The sequence below is a fragment of the Mirounga leonina genome, unplaced genomic scaffold, assembly GCF_011800145.1.
Source record: "Mirounga leonina isolate KUSES-001 unplaced genomic scaffold, KU_Mleo_1.0 Mir_174, whole genome shotgun sequence".
NCBI classification, from domain to species: domain Eukaryota; kingdom Metazoa; phylum Chordata; class Mammalia; order Carnivora; family Phocidae; genus Mirounga; species Mirounga leonina.
In genome coordinates, this window is record NW_023270451.1 from 39,549,126 (window position 1) to 39,566,860 (window position 17,735).

Genomic DNA, 17,735 nt, shown 5'->3' on the forward strand with positions numbered 1-17,735 from the left:
AATACCTAGTTCATATTTACATTTATCTGTGCCAATGTATACCATCAATTATATAACATCTATCAATTCCTAAGAAGCAGCATTTGCCTTTATCTCCAATATTGTTTATTGCTATTCTCCCTTTCACATCATGGGTTCCTACTGTGGTTTTGTTTGTTTTTGTTTTTTACTTTTTTAGATTTTGTTTATTTGAGAGAGAGAGAGCATGCATGAGTGGGGGTGGGGTTGGGGGGAGGGGCAAAGGGAGAGGGAGAAGCAGACTCCCCGCTGAGCAGGGACCCTGACACAGGACTTGATCCCAGGACCCTGAGCCGAAGGCAGATGCTTAACCAACTGAGCCACCCAGGCGCCCCTTCCTGCTTGTTTTAAGTTTTGTATGCATGCCATGTTCTCTCTTGCCTTCAACACTTAGAAAAAAGAGAGAAAGGAGAGGTAGAACACTTCGTATATGAGTGTGTGGGCATTTTCTCTATTTCAGCATTTTGGTTTTTTTTTAAGTTATACATGTATTTAAAGAATCAAAATGTGTTATGAGTCTGATAATAAAAAAGGGCAGTTCTTCCCACCTCCAACAGTCCTTAAATTTCCCATTCCTTAAAGCCAGCCATTTAAAATTATTTAATCTGATTTACTTGGTGATTACCTCCATATCTCTAAATAATATGCTCTATGAGCTTCTTCTTGATTTTTCCAATTATAGGAGTTATCTCTTAACTTCCCACTGTGCAAGGTGAGGGTTCAGCTTTCTTTTTTACCCAAAATTGCATCCCACCCACCCCAGGCTGATTTCACATACATGTCCTTTTAGTCCTGCCATTTTCCCAATATAATTTTGTTAGAACAATATGCAGTGTTTGCATTGTTATGACTGTGTTAATGGTATTCATTACTGAGCTTTATTGTACACTATTACTTTTCCTTTCATGTACAACTTTATTTTCCCCTCTAGAATTAGTAAATACTGATTTTTGTTTCTTTTTTTTTTTTTTTTTTTTTTTTAAAGATTTTATTTATTTATTTGAGACAGAGAGAATGAGAGAGAGAGAGCACATGAGACGGGGGAGGGTCAGCGGGAGAAGCAGACTCCCTGCCGAGCAGGGAGCCCGATGCGGGACTCGATCCTGGGACTCCAGGATCATGACCTGAGCCGAAGGCAGTCGCTTAACCAACTGAGCCACCCAGGCGCCCTGATTTTTGTTTCTTTGCCTAGTTTTCTACCCTGACTTCCCACAGTTGTTTAAGTCTTCTCCCAGTATATTCAGACATATTAGCTATTTCATCACATTCTTTATCTTGAAATCTTTCCTAGAGCCTTCTGATCTGCTCTGGTTTGGACTATTTCTTCTCTAGGCTTGTGGTGATGAATTATTTGGGATCTTACTCCACAGTCATCCTGGAACTCCCTTTACCTCTCTTCTTTTGGATCTCCCATCCCCTAGAATCCTGTAGCTTCCTCTTTATTGGTGACTCCCACATTTTAGGGGAACAGATCCTTGTCGTTTCCTCAGAGAGGTATAAGAGAGGTCAAAGTTTTGACTCCTGGCATATCTGAAAAGATCTTTTTATTCCCCCTACCCTCATGCTAAATTGATAATTTGACTGAGTATAGAATCCTAGTTTGTAAATAGTTTTCATTAGATTTTTAAAGTCTTTTTTTCTTTTTTTTCCCTCCTTGGCTTCCAGTGTTCTTTTTGAGAATCTAATGCTGTTGTGATTCTTTATTCTTTATGTGTGACTTATTTTTTGGAAGTTTGTGAGATCTTTGTCCCATAGTACTGTTCTGAAGTTTTTCAAAATGCTGTTCCTGGGTATAGATTTCGTTCATACATATGCTGGGACCTCAGTGGGCACTTTATTTCCCCCCCAATTTAAAAACTGTTTCTTTACTAGTACCTGATATCTAAGAGGTGTAACATTCATGATTCAGGATAATGATCATGCTCTGATGTGCCCTCCTTAATGCCCATCACCCAGTTACCATTTGTATGTCTTTGGAGAAATGTCTGTTCATTGTCTTCAGCCCATTTCTTGATTGGATTATTTGTTCTTTGGGTGCTGAGTTTGATAAGTTCTTTATAGATTTTGGCTACTAGCCTTTTTTCTGATAAGATATTTGCAAATATCTTCTCTCATTCTGTTGGTTGTCTTGGTTTTGTCGACTGTTTCCTTTGCTGTCCAAACGCTTTTTATCTTGAGAAAGTCCCAATAGTTGATTTTTGCTTTTGTTTCCCTTGCGTTTGCCTTTGAAGATGTATCTTTAAAGCAACAAGAAGTTGCTGATGCCGAGGTCACAGAGGTTGCTGCCTGTGTTCTCTAGGATTTTGATGGATTCCTGTCTCACATTTAGGTCTTTCATCCTTTTTGAGTCTATTTTTGTGTGTGGTGTAAGAAAATGGTCCAGTTTCATTCTGCATGTGGCTGTCCAGTTTTCCCAACACCATTTGTTGAAGAGACTGTCTTTTTTTCCATTGGATATTCTTTCCTGCTTTGCTGAAGGTTATTTGACCATAGAGTTGAGGGTCCATTTCTGGGTTCTCTGTTCTGTTCCATTGGTCTATGTGTCTGTTTTTGTGCCAGTATCATACTGTATTGATGATTACAGCTTTTTTTTTTAAGATTTTATTTATTTTATTGAGGGAGAGGGGAGAGAGAGAGAGCAAGTGAGCGCATGCACAAGTTGTGGGGAGGGGCAAAGGAAGAGGGAGAAGCAGACTCCCCGCTGAACGGGGACTCCAGCCCCCCCATGCTGGGCTTGATCCCAGGACTCTGGGATCATGACCTGAGCCAAAGGCAGATGCTTAACTGACTGAGCCATATAGGCGCCCCTGATTACAGCTTTGTAATATAGCTTGAAGTCCAGGTTTGTGATGCCACCAGCTTTGGTTTTCTTTTTCAACATTCCTTTGGCTATTCGGGGTCTTTTCTGGTTCCATACAAATTTTAGGATTATTTGTTCCATTTGTTTGAAAAAAGTTAATGGTATTTTGATAGGGATTGCATTGAATGTATAGATTGCTCTAGGTAGCATAGACATTTTTATTTTATTTTATTTTATTTTTATTTATTTATTTGACAGAGAGAGACACAGCGAGAGAGGGAACACAAGCAGGGGGAGTGGGAGAGGGAGAAGCAGGCTTCCCGCAGAGCAGGGAGCCCGATGTGGGGCTCGATCCCAGGACCCTGGGATTGTGACCTGAGCCAAAGGCAGATGCTTAACGACTGAGCCATCCAGGTGCCCCGGTAGCATAGACATTTTAACAATATTTGTTCTTCCAATCTATGAGGATGGAACGTTTTCCCATTTCTTTGTGTCTTCCTCAATTTCATGAGTGTTCTATAGTTTTCTGAGTACAGATCCTTTGCCTCTTATTCCTAGGTATCTTATAGTTTTGGGGGACAATTGTAAATGGGATTGACTCCTTAATTTCTCCTCCTTGTGTCTCACTGTTAGTGTATAAAAATGCAACTGATTTTTGTCCATTGATTATATATCCTGCCACTTTGCTAAATTTCTGTATGAGTTCTAGCAATTTTGGGGTGGTCTTTTGGGTTTTCCACATAGAGTATCATGTCATCTGCAAAGAGTGAGAGTTTGACTTCTTCTGTGCAGATTCAGATGCCTTTTATTTCTTTTTGTTGTCTGCTGCGGCTAGGACTTCTAGTACTTTGTTGAAGGGCAGTGATGATGGTGAACATTGCTACCATGTTCCTGACCTTAGGGGAAAAGCTCTCAGTTTTTCGCCATTGAAAATGATATTTGCTGTGGGCTTTTCGTACATGGCTTTTATGATATTGATGTATGTTCCCTCTATCCCTACACTGTGAAAAATTTTAATCAAGAAAGGATGCTGTACTTTGTCAGATGCTTTTTGTGCATCTGTTGAGAGGATCATATGGTTCTTGTCCTTTCTTTTATTTATGTTGTGTATTACATTCATTGATTTCCAGATGTTGAACCAACCTTGCAGCCCAGAAATAAATTCCACTCAGTCGTGGTGAATAATCCTTTTAATGTACTGTTGGATCCTGTTGGCTAGTATCTTGGTGAGAATTTTTGTATCCATGTTCATCAGGGATATTGGTCTGTAATTCTCCTTTTTGATGGGGTCTTTGTGTGGTTTTAGGATCAAGGTAATGCTGGCCTCATAAAATGAGTTTGGAAGTTTTCCTTCCATTTCTATTTTTTGAAACAGCTTCAGAAGAATAGGTATTCATTCTTCTTTAAATGTTTGGTAGAATCCCCCTGGGAAGCCATCTGGCCCTGGACTCTTGTTTGTCGGATATTTTTGACTACTGCTTTAATTTCTTTGCTGGTTATGGGTCTATTTAGGTTTTCTGTTTCTTACTGTTCCAGTTTTGGTAGTTTATGTGTCTCTAGGAATGCATCCATTTTTTCCAGATTGCCTAATTTGTTGGCATATAGTTGCTTATAATATGTTCTTATAATTGTTTGTATTTCGGGGCACTTGGGTGGCTCAGTTGGTTAAGCGACTGCCTTCGGCTCAGGTCATGATCCCGGAGTCCTGGGATCGAGTCCCGCATTGGGCTCCCTGCTCGGCAGGGGGTCTACTTCTCCCTCTGCCCTCTTCCCTCTTGTGCTCTCTGTCTCTCATTCTCTCTCTCTCAAATAAATAAATAAAATCTTTAAAAAAAAAATAATTGTTTGTATTTCTTCCGGTGTTGGTTGTTCTCTTTCATTCATGATTTTATTTATTTGGATCCTTTCTCTTTTCTTTTTATAATCCTGGCCAGGGGTTTATTGATCTGATTAATTCTTTCAAAGAAGCAGTTCATATTTCATTGATCTGTTCTACTCTTTTTTTTTTTTTTTTTTAAGATTTTATTTATTTTTGACAGAGAGAGAGAGAGAGTGTACAAGCAGGGGAAGCAGCAGAGGGAGAGGGAGAAGCAGGCTCCTCGCTGAGCAGGGAGCCCGATACGGGGCTCAATCCCAGGACCCTGGGATCATGACCTGAGCTGAAGGCAGATGCTTAACCGTCTGAGCCACCCAGGCGCCCCTCTTCTACTCTTCTTTTGGTTTCTGTTTCATTGATTTCTACTCTGATCTTTATTATTTCTCTTCTCCTACTGGGTTTAGGCTTTATTTGCTGTTCTTTCAATAGCTCCTTTAGGTGTAAGGTTAGGTTGTATTTCTTGTTTCTTGAGAAAGGCTTGTATTGCTATATACTTCCCTCTTTGGACTACCTTTGCTACATCCCAAAGGTTCTGAACAGTTGTGTTTTCATTTTCACTTGTTTCCATGGATTTTTTAAATTCTTCCTTAATTTTCTGGTTGACCCATTTATTCTTTAGTAGGATGCTCTTTAACCTCCAGGTATTTGAGTTCTTTTCAGATTTCTTCATGTGATTGAGTTCAAGTTTCAAAGCATTATGGTCTGAAAATATGCAGGGAATGAATGATCCCAATCTTTTGGTACCTATTGAGACCGGATTTGTGACCCAGGATGTGATCTATTCTGGAGAATGTTCCATGTGCGCCCTCGAGAAGAATGTGTATTTTTTTGCTTTAGGATGTAATGCTTTGTATATATCTGTGAAGTCCATCTGGTCAAGTGTGTCATTCAAACCCCTTGTTTCCTTGTTGATCTTCAGCTTAGATGATCTGTCCATTGTAGTGAGTGGGGTGTTAAAGTCCCCTACTATTATTGTATTATTATCAATGTGTTTCTTTAATTCTGTTATTAATTGGCTTATATAATGGCTCATCCCATGTTAGGGGCGTAAATAATTATAATTCTTATGTCTTCTTTTTTTTAAATTTTATTTTTTAAATTTTATTTATTTATTTTTTTAAAGATTTTATTTATTTATTTGAGACAGAGAGAATGAGAGACAGAGAGCATGAGAAGGAGGAGGGTCAGAGGGAGAAGCAGGCTCCCCACCGAGCAGGGAGCCCGATGCGGGAGTCGATCCCAGGACTCCAGGATTATGACCTGAGCCGAAGGCAGTCGCTTAACCAACTGAGCCACCCAGGCGCCCTATTTTTAAATTTTTTAAAAAAGATTTTATTTATTCATTTGAGACACAGAGATAGAGAGAGCATGAGCAGGGGGAGAGGCAGAGGGAGAGGGAGAAGCAGACTCCCCACTGAGCCAGGAGCCCTATGTTGGGCTCGATCCCAGGACCCTAGGATCATGACCCTAGCCGAAGGCAGATGCTTAACCATCTGAGCCACCCGGGCACCCCAATTCTTAGATCTTCTTTTTGGATAGACCCTTTAAGTTTGATATAGTGTCCTTCCTCATCTTTTATTACAGTCTTTGGTTTAAAGTCTAATTTGTCTGATATAAGGATTACCACCCAAGCTTTCTTTTGATGTCCATTAGCATGAGAAATGGTATTCAGCCTCCTCGCTTTCAATCTGGAGGTGTCTTTGGGTCTAAAATGAGTCTCTTGCAGACAGCATATCAATGGGTCTTGCTTTTTTGTCCAGTCTGATACCTTGTGTCTTTTGATTGGGGTATTTAACCCATTTATATTCAGAGTAACTATTTTTTTTTTTTTAAAGATTATTTATTTATTTGAGAGAGAGAATGAGATAGAGAGAGAGAGCATGAGAGGGGGGAGGGTCAGAGGGAGAAGCAGACTCCCTGCTGAGCAGGGAGCCCGATGTGGGACTCGATCCCAGGACTCCAGGATCATGACCTGAGCTGAAGGCAGTCGTCTAACCAACTGAGCCACCCAGGCACCCCAGAGTAACTATTGAAAGATCTGAATTTAGTGCCATTGTATTGCCTGTAAAGTGACTGTTACTTTATATTGCCTCTGTTCTTTCTGGTCTGTGTTACTTTTGCACTCTTACTTTTGAACAACTTAAAGGATCCCCTTTAATATCCCCTTTAATATTTCTTGCATGGCTGGTTTATTGATCACAAAATTCTTTTAGTGTCTGTTTGTCCTGGAAGTTTTTTCTCTCTCCTCCTATTTTGAATGACAGCCATTCTGTGTAAAGTATTCTTGGCTGCATATTTTTCTTGTTTAGTATCCCGAATATATCATGCCAGTCCTTTCTGGCCTGCCAGGTCTCTGTGGATAGGTCTGCTGCCAGTCTAACGTTTCTGTCCTTATAGGTTACGGACCTCTTGTCCCGAGATGCTTTTAGGATTTTCTCTTGTCTCTGAGATTTGCAAGCTTCACTATTAGATGTTGAGGTGTTGACCTATTTTTATTGATTTTGAAGGAGGGGTTCCTCTGTGCCTTCTCGAATTGAATGCCTGATTCCTTCCCCAGATTAGGGATATTCTCCACTATAATTTGCTCCAGTATACGTTCTGCCCTCCCCCCTCTTCTTCTGGGATCCCAATTATTCTAATATTGTTTTGCTTTATGGTATTGTTTATCTCTTGAATTCTTCCCTCATGATCCAGTAGTTATCTCTTTCTCAGTGTCTTTATTCTCCATCATTTTGTCTTCTATATCACTAATTCTCTCTTCTGCCTCATTTATTCTAGCAGTTAGAGCCTCCATTTTTTATCACATCTCATTAATAGCCTTTTTGATTTTGACTTTATTGGATTTTAGTTCTTTTATTTCTCCAGAAAGGGACTCTCTAGTGTTGTCTATGCTTTTTTCCAAGCCCAGCTAGTGTCTTTATAATCGTTATTCTGAACTCTAGTTCTGACATCTTACTTATATCCATACTGATTAGGTCCCTGGCAGTCAGTACTGCCTCTTGTTCTCTTTTTTTGAGAGGGAGAAGCAGACTCTTGGTGCTGAGCAGGGAGCTGGATGTGGGGCTCGAGCCCTGAACCCTGGGATCATGACCTGAGCCAAAGGCACACGCTTAACTGACTGAGCCACCCAGGCACCCCTAATGTGTTACCTTCTTAAGTTTCACTTTGATAAGTTAGTGTCTGATTTTCAAGAACTATTCCCAACCCTGCTTTCTAGATCACTCAAAAGATTCTGAAGTTTGGGATCAAAATTTGTGCTGCATTCCTGATCCTTTAATGACATTGGTACAAATACTTGCCTACTGCTTGCTTGTTAAAGGGAATTTATAGGTGATTCTAACATAGATAAAACAAGAATGTTGTTATGTAGATCCTGATTGGTAATTATTTCAGATCACAGCTTGAAAAACACAGCGCTTTATCTTTTGTGTCAGCAAAATCAGTTGTGCTGGAAAAGGATATTCCAGTGTTGTATTGCTGCACCCTAGGGAACATTTGGTTCCTGTCATCCAAAAAGTTGTTGATTTTATTTTATTATTATTATTATTATTATTTTTTAAGATTTTAATTATTTATTTGACAGAGAGATAGACAGAAGAGCATAAGCAGAGGGAGTGGCAGAGGGAGAGGGAGAAGCAGGCTCTGCACTGAGCAGGAAACCCGATGCGGGACTCGATCCCAGGACCCTGAGATCATGACCTGAGCTGAAGGCAGACGCTTAACCATCTGAGCCACCCAGGCGCCCCCCAAAAGTTGTTGATTTTAATACAGCTGTGTATCAGTGGCTGGTCCCAGGGTTCCGACACCAGCCCCAGTTATTCTAGGTAGTAGTGAAGATGAAAATCTTTGGAATGTCCCGGGTTCTGCCTGCCATGATTTTAGAGATGGGCAGAGAGTGGCTTCAGTGGGTACTTTAAATCCTGAGACTTAAGTCCTTTGATTTTGGGATATTTATCCTAAATTATTTGATTTTTTTTCCTCACCATTGTCTTTAACCTTTCTTATTGAAATTCTGTTTTTCAGTATTTGGGCCTCTGAACTGGTCCTCAAGTTCCTTTATTGACTCTCCTAGTTTTTATCTCTTTGTCTTTTTGCTTTATTTTTTGAGGTATTTACTCGACTTATTTTCAACTCTATGGAGTTTTTCATTTTCTCTAATATGTTAAATTTCTAAGAGCTTTTTTATGTCTCAAAGGTTATCAGTGATAGGTTTTCTGAAGTGTTTCTATGTTTCATCCAAATATATCTGGTGATCCTTAGTCTTTTGAAACTTTTTTATTTTTAATTAAATAATTTACTTATTTTACGGAGTTCAAGTGAGTGTGGGCGCAAGCTCTTGGGGAGAGTGGGGAAGAAGGGGAGGGTGGGAGGGAGAGGGACAAGCAGACTCTGTGCTGAGCGCAGAGCCCTTCGCGGGGCTCATCCCACAATGCTGAGATCATGACCTGAGCTGAAATCAAGAGTTCGATGCCTAACTGAGCCCTCTAGGCGCCCCAAGATTTTGTGTTTTTTAAGTAATCTCTACACCTAACTCAGGGCTCAAACTCGCAACCCTGAGATCAAGAGTCCTACATTTAGGGTGCCTGGGTGGCTCAGTCGGTTAAGTGTCTGCCTTCGGCTCTTGTTGTGATCCCAGGTTCCTGGGATCGAGCTCTGCATCAGACTTCCTGCTCACTGGGGAGTCTGCTTCTTGCTCTTCTCCCTCTGCCCCTCTCTCCTGCTTTGTGTTCTCTCTCTCTCTCTCCGTGTCAAGTAAATAAAATCTTAAGAAGAAAAAAAAAAAGAGTCCCACACTCTACCTACTGAGCAAGCCAGGTACCCCTTAAACTTCTTTGAAGACCGACATACTAAAAGTTTGATAGGAAGTGTTGAGTTGGGGCACCTGGGTGGCTCAGTCGTTAAGCGTCTGCCTTCGGCTCAGGTCATGATCCCAGGGTGCTGGGATCGGGCCCCTCATTGGGCTCCCTGCTCAGCAGGAAGTCTGCTTCTCCCTCTCCCACTCCTGCTTGTGTTCCCTCTCTCACTGTGTCTCTCTCTGTCAAATAAATAAATAAAATCTTAAAAAAAAACCCAAAAAACAAAGTGTTGAGTTGTTGGGTGGTATTCACTATAGGATGTTTTGGCTGGGACATTGCCTTGGTAGTATCCTTAATATTTGTAATGACTTCTGATACCAACTACCTGGAGTTAGGCCAGATTTCACAGGTTAGGGGCATAATCCTCCACAATACTGCCCTCACTTTACACATTAGCCACAAATTAGGATGTCCCAAGACCACTCTTAGATCTGACCAGTTGACTACAAATTTGAGTGTTCACACTACCCCCTGAGGTTCACTAATGAACTAGATCACCTCAGAGAACTCTCTGAAAGCACTGTACTTACTATTATAGTTTTATTATAGCAAAAAGAAAAATCAGAACCAGCCACAGGGAGACACACAGGGCAGGGTCTGAGAGCATTCCAAATGCAAAGTTTCTGTTGTTTTCTCTCCATGGAATCAGTTTGCATTACTCCAGGGTGTGACCATATTAAGAGTATTGTTAATTAGGGAAGCTTACTTGGACTTCGTGTTCAGAATTTTTATTGGGGTTTTATTGTGTAAGTGTGATTTTTTTTTTTTTTTTTTTTTTTTAAAGGATTTCATTTAGGGACGCCTGAGTGGCTCAGTTGGTTAGCATCTGCCTTTGGCTCAGGTCATGATCCCAGGGTCCTGGGATTGAGTCCCACATCAGGCTCCCTGCTCAGCTAGGAGTCTGCTTCTCCTTCTCCCCCTGCCCCTCTCCCTGACTTGTGCTCTCTCTCAAATAAATTTTAAAAAATAAAGATTGATTTATTGGAGAGAGAGAGCGAGAGAGCGTGCAGAGCGAGGAGAGAGGTGTGATTAGATTATTGGCCAGATGGTTGAATTCGATTTCCAGCCCTTCTCTCTCATCTGACATTACTGAAAAGTCCTGACTCTCTAATCATATAGTTTGGTCTTTCTGGCATGCCCAGCCCCCATCCTGAGTCATGTCATTAGCACATACTATCTAAGGTTCTAGTCTCAGTCACCTTGTTAATATAAACTATCAGGTGGGGCCCCACAGGCCCACCGTGAACAACAGACACTCTTATCACTCAAGAAATTCTAAACATTTAGAGGCTACCTTCCAGGAACTAGGGACAAAGGCCTGCCGAACTCTCTTACATAATATCATTGTCTATTTCTTTGTGGTATCCCAAATAACAGTGTATTTAGGCCTTTCCTCTTGAGCTGATCAGATTCCCTAGAGAAGGACTTCCAGTCTCTTGCTGGAGAGTGTAGGCCTCCAAGTGTTCTAGGATCTGAATGATAGGAAAAGGCTGGGGCAGGGGGAGGGGTAGTCTCAGCTTCACTGAGTGAGTGAAATGTAAATATAAATTTTCATTTACTTCTTGAGTTTTCAGTGTTGTACCCAGGCCCTCAACTGTTTTACTGGCTTCAGAAAATGCATCTCATATTTTCTGTGGTGGGTGAGGGACTATTGCCCAGTGTGGGAGTGTTCTAGATAATTTAGGAATCAAATGTCATCATACATAAATTTTCACCCAATTCTTCTATTTTAGTCTTTTCTTTTCCCCTATTTTCTTTTCTTTTTTAAAGTAGGCTCCATGCCCAGTGTGGAGCCCAACGAGGGGCTTGAACTCATGACCCTGAGATTGAGACCTGAGGTGAGATCAAGAGTCAGATGCTTAACCAACTGAGCCACCCAGGTGCTCCACCACCCAGGTGCTCCACCCCCTATTTTCATTGGTACCCAGTATAACAATCCCTGGGCCTTTTAAGAACCCCACAGTTCTGTGGAGGTAATCGAATTCCTTCTTGGTTTTTCTTCTCTTTTAAGATCCAACATTTTCAGGTCTGTTAAGTCAGCTAACACTCATTCTCTGCTTTCCAGTTTCTGGAGTTGTGTTGCTATTGTCTTGTCTTCTGTTATCTTTGGCTTCGTGGTTTTTTTTTTTAAAGATTTTATTTATTTATTTGACAGAGACACAGCGAGAGAGCGAGCACAAGCAGGGGGAGTGGGAGAGGGAGAAGCAGGCTTCCCGCAGAGCAGGGAGCCCGATGTGGGGCTCGATCCCAGGACCCTGGGATCATGACCTGAGCTGAAGGCAGACGCTTAACAACTGAGCCACCCAGGAGCCCCTTGGCTTCGTGGTTTTATGCTTAAAAAAAGAAAGAAAAAGAGAGCTAAAAGCACCCTTAACTGTTTTGGTGGAGTATCCATGTAGCCAAGATGCAGGGGTGTGAGAGCATCTGGCTCTGGGAGGCTGAAACAGACCACGTTCTGCCACTTGCCCTGACAAAATGCAGAGGCAGAGACAATGAGCGGTAGTGAAATAAGAAAGGAATTTATTTCAGTGAGGCCACCACTGGGAGACAGTGGACTAGTGTCCCTAAGCTTGTCTCCAAAGTGCCGAAAATGCTTCCAGATTTATGTAAAGAAAATGTGGGACAAAGATTGGTGGGTCTGTGCAGGTAGGCAGTGTAGGTTCAATTGATCATTGTCTTGGGGTCAATCATGCAGGGTCTTGCTGGCTCAGGGCAGTCCTTATACTTGAGGGGGTAGTTTGGGTTCCCATCATGGGATGCTTTGTCCACAAGATCTTTTGCCAGAGTTAAGAGATAATCTGGAAAGAAGAACTTAATCAGTTAGAAAGTACAGACTGAGGTCAAAATGGAGGTGGTTGAAGTCCTCTTTCATCCAGAGTCAGCAGAGGTTAAATGCCTTTTTTCAGTTTACCATCTTTATCTGGGAGTACCCTGGACACTTTCTATTTTTCTTCTCCCCTTTATGATGGTTCTTATGAATTGATGAGGGTTAGCCTGCATTTGCTCTTGAGGATCAAATTTAGATGACTTAGAGATGAAGGAGCTGCTATACACGAGATGGAGGTACTTGTGGCAGACAGAGATGCAGAAATTACATTGTTTTACATTCTGCTTAGTCTAAGGACACTGATAGAAATAACGAAGCAGGGGCGCCTGGGTGGCTCAGTCGTTAAGCGTCTGCCTTTGGCTCAGGTCATGATCCCAGGGTCCTGGGATTGAGCCCATCATCGGGCCCCCTGCTCAGCAGGAAGCCTGCTTCTCCCTCTCCCACTCCTCCTGCTTGTGTTCCCTCTGTCTGTGTCTCTGTCAAATTAATAAATAAAATCTTAAAAAAAAAAAAAAAGAACGAAGAAGCAAATCTTTTAGAACAAGAGAAATGCTTGAAAATAAATTCCTTCTACTTGAGCAAAATAACTGATATTTTAAAAGGTAGCAGCCATCTGTGCTCTGCTGCCCAGCTGCGCATAACGACTTGGTTTTGAAAGCAACCATCAGAGGTATCTACATATGGTATTTGATAAACTGTATTTTAAAATTTAATATATGGTGGAAATATTTCTATGTCAGTGAATATATACCTACATCATTTAATGCCCACATGGTATTTAACCAATTCCCAGAAATACTGCTTTACTTCGTTCTGATTATAAATATATGTTTATTATAAGCATTCTAATATTGCAGAAATATACAACATAGATAAGTAAAAGTAGGGCAGAGAGAATGTCAGTTCATTTGGCCCATACTGGGGGCTTTTCCTTTAAGGGCTAAATAGTAAATATTTTCAGATTTGTGGGTCATATGGTCTCCATTGCAATAAATGAGCGTGGCTGTGTTCCAGCGCAACTTTTATTTACCAAGACAGCCAACCAGCTGTAGTTTGCCTACGCATGACCTAGCACATTGTTTGATTTTGAACAAAAATGGAATTGTACTGTGGATACTAGTTTGCAGCTTATCTGTTTTCACTTAATTACTGTGAATATCTTTCCATGTTATTACATATAGGTCTAAATATCCTTTACAATGACTTAATATTGTTTTATTTTATAAATATTCCTTAACCTTCCCCTCCCACCCCCACCCCTGCCCACTTATTTTGTAATGATGGATAATTTGTTGCTAACCTTTTTTGTGTTTGATTCAATGCTGCAATGTATGTACGTATGGTGTGAAATGTATGTGTGAGTATAAGTGTGTGGGTATTTCATGTTTGTGTGAATGTTTCCGGAGGGTCGATTTCCTAGAAGTGGAGTTTTTTGGTCAAGGATATGCATGTTAAATTTAATAGACATTTGTGAGATTGTCCTTCAGAATGGCCCCACCAGTATACATTTCTACGACCACTTTCCCACCAGTGTGAAAATGCCAGTTTCTCCACACTATACCAATTTTATTTAATTTTTAAATGACCTCTAATTGTTTGCTTTTGCATTTCTTTGTTTATAGGAGTGGTTAAAAGATTTTGTTTGTTGGCTATTTGTATTTTTTGTTTGTGTGAATGAATTGTTTGTATCCTTTGCCAATTTTTCTGCTGGGAAATTTCTTAATTGACTGATTCTTTATAAAGACATTAATGCTGTTATATGTTGCAAATGTTTTCCTCTGGTTTTAGTTGCCTAATAACTTGGTATATTGTTTTAAAAATTCATGTAGTCTATCATTTTTTTTTTTTAAGATTTTATTTATTTGACAGAGAGAGAAGTGAGAGAGGGGATACAAGCAGGGGGAGTGGGAGAGGGAGAAGCAGGCTTCCTGCTCAGCAGGAGGCCCAATGCGGGGCGATCCCAGGACCCTGGGATCATGACCTGAGCTGAAGGCAGATGCTTAACGACTGAGCCAGCCAGGCGCCCTGTAGTCTATCATTTTTATTGTTTAGTTTTATGCTTAAAATTTTTCCTCCAAAGCTTACACTCTAATATGGTGGGGCTTTTTTGTTTCTGTTTTTGTTCTTACATTTATGTCTGTAATGTAGTTGAAATTTCTGATGCAAGCAGTAAGAGATGCAGGTTCCTTTTTCCAAATTAGGTAGCCAGTTAGTCTAGATTGATTATTTGAATTCCATCTTTTGCTCCATTAATTTGACATGGCAATGTAAGTTACAATAAAATGAGATTTTTACAAGTTCTGGAGTACTTGAACCTTTAGCCATCTCTAGAAACCATTTGCTTCTCATTGCTATACAAAAAAGCTAGTCAATTAAAAACATTTATTGAACGGTCTGCCCTTGAGCTATTTAACCTGTTTTTCCAGGTTGGGAAAATAAGCATAAGCTTTTTTTTAAAAGATTTTATTGATTTGAGAGAGAGAGTGCGAGTGAGCACGAGTTGGGGGAGGGGCAGAGGGAGAAGGAGAGGGAGATGCAGAGTCTCTGCTGAGCAGGGAGCTGGACTCGGGGCCTGATCCCAGGACCCCAGGATCATGACCTGAGCCCAAGGCAGATGCTTAACCGACTGAGCCACCCAGGCACCCCTAACGTAATTTTTTAAATGCTAGTCTTCAGTGGATTGTTACTGTTGCAAAGGTCATAGGCAGATCAGTTCAGCTTTATAGATCACTGTCTGTAAATTTTGAGCAGTAACTTGTGCTTTATCTGTAACATAAACTTATTTCTAACTGCTTCATGTCTTTTTCTCAATGTTCTTAATCTTCTCTGATGTAATTTTGTTTCTTCCCATGTAACATCTCTTTTGGATTCTGGGTTTTGCCTAGAACAATGAATTGGGGATACTTGCTCTGAGCTTCACAGTGACTGTTAAGAGGACACTTTGCAGTTGATGTATGGTTTCCTATACTGTTCCTGAATCTGTAGCAATACTAATGTTTTATCAGTACAGGCTTTTTCCCTCCAGAGACTGACCCTATTTTCTTTTAAGAGTTTTGGTTTTCCTGTCTGCCTGTGTGGCTAAACATTTTTAAAAGATGGACTTGAAAAATATTTTGGGAGAATTAAAGAACAATTTCATACTGATATTTAAATGCTTTTCTGCAAATAAGTTAACAAATAGTTCTTCCATATAAGTCTATAAAAAATTCCCTTTAGAAATGGAGGTTAAGGGGTGCCTGGGTGGCTCAGTCGGTTAAGTGTCTGCCTTCAGCTCAGGTCATGATCCCAAATAAAATCTTAAAAAAAAAAGAAAGAAATGGAGGTTAAATTTTCTTAATTGAATCAATTTTTCGAATATGTAAGCTATTATATAAGTAATGAATGGAAACGGTGCTATAAACATTTTCAGAAAACAAGCTGCTACAGAATCCTTTTTTTTAAGATTTTATTTGAGAGAGCAAGAAAGCATACAAATGGTGGTAGTGGGAGAGGGAGAGGAAGAAGCAGACTCTCCACTGAGTATGGAGCCTGATGCAGGGCTGGATCCCAGGACCCAGAGATGATGACCTGAGCTGAAGGTAGACGCTTAACTGACTGAGCCACCAAGGCACCCCTAGAGAATATCTTTTTTTTTTTTTTTTAATTTTATTTATTTACTTGACAGAGAGAGAGACAGCGAGAGAGGGAACACAAGCAGGGGGAGTGGAGGAGGGAGAAGCAGGCTTCCCGCCGAGCAGGGAGCCTGATGTGGGGGCTTGATCCCGGACCCCAGGATCATGACTTGAGCCGAAGGCAGACGCCCAGCGACTGAGCCACCAGGCACCCCTAGAGAATATCTTTTAAGGTTGAAGAAAACCAATCTTAAAAAATTCCCTAAATTAGGGACTTTGAGAAGATGAGGATCCCTCCTTTCCCTGTTCCTATGCTATCCATCTTTCCCTATTCCCATTTAAGTACAACTGAAAACTCTGGACTTTTTTTTTTTTAATTTTATTTATTTATCTGACAGAGAGATATAGTGACAGAGGGAACACAAGCAGGGGGAGTGGGAGAGGGAGAAGCAGGCTTCCTGCGGAGGAGGAAGCCCGATGCGGGGCTCGATCCCAGGATCCTGGGATCATGACCTGAGCCGAAGGCAGACGCTTAACGACTGAGCCACCCAGGTGCCCCAACTCTGGACATTTTATATAAAACAAGCATAAGGATCTAGAAGAGAAAAAGTCAGACTGGCTAGGGACCTCAGGATACAGTGGTATGATCCCAATTTTTTTTTTTTAAGATTTTATTTATTTATTAGAGCGAGAGAGAGTGCAAGAGTGGGGGGGGAGGGGAAAGCAGGCTCCCCCCTGAGCAGAGAGCCCAATGCGGGGCTTGATCCCAGGACCCTGGGATCATGACCTGAGCCAAAGGCAGACACTTAACCAACTGAACCACCCAGAACCCCCTGTTTTGTTTTGTTTTAACCTCATATATTCCAGACTTAGAGCTGAAGAAGCCAGTAACCTCCCCAATAGAAACCTGTTCTTGTAGCCAAGAAAGGGGCAGCCTGACAAGACAGAAAACTTTTAGACAATAACAATTCTCCAGCCAGACATCCCAGGAAAATATTGTGGCTGCACCACTACCTGCATGATCAAAGGTCAAATGGGGAGCTTACATTTCCACCCTGGTGATACTATAATGAGGCATCCAACATCCCCCTCCCTCATGGTACCACTGGAGACCACATGGGGAGCCAGGACTTCCATGCCCACCTGGCAGTAGTGAGGTGCCCATCCCACACTCTCTGGGGTGATGTCAGAGGAGTCTTAATGGAGAGTCAGGACTTTCACTATTGCCCAGAGGTAAGGAGGCCATCCCTGCCACAGTATCAATGAAGAGTACTTGGGAACCTGGAACTCCTACCTCCATTCAGCAGTGATGAGGAGCTCACCACCCTCAGGGTGACAATGGAGGCTAAATGGGGAACTTAGACTTCTCCTTCCACCAGGCAGTAGTAAGGGGGCACCCCTCTGCCCTGCCACAGTAGTATCAGAAAACCATCTAATACAGGAGATTTAAATAAGATCCAGGATCTCATAAACTAATATGTAAGTGTCCAGGTTTCAAATAAAAATCACTTGTCATACCAAGAATTGGTTAAATCTCTTAACTGAATGAAAGAAGACAATCATTGGCAGGTGTTAGAATTATCTGAAAAAGATTTTAAAGCAGTCATTAAAAATGCTTCAATGAGGAATTAATGAACATAGAGCAAATGAAAAAATAGCCTCAACAAAGGAATAGAAAGTCTCAGGATATAAATAGAACGTATAAAGAAAAACCAAATGGAAGTTTTTGAACTGAAAAGTACAGTAA

General features: G+C 41.1%; 1 protein-coding gene across 1 annotated transcript in view; it reads left to right on the top strand.

The window, feature by feature from the left end:
- CCDC126 (coiled-coil domain containing 126) overlaps positions 1–17,735 on the top strand; it is a 49,290-nt gene that overhangs the window by 18,735 nt on the left and 12,820 nt on the right. The window lies entirely within an intron of this gene.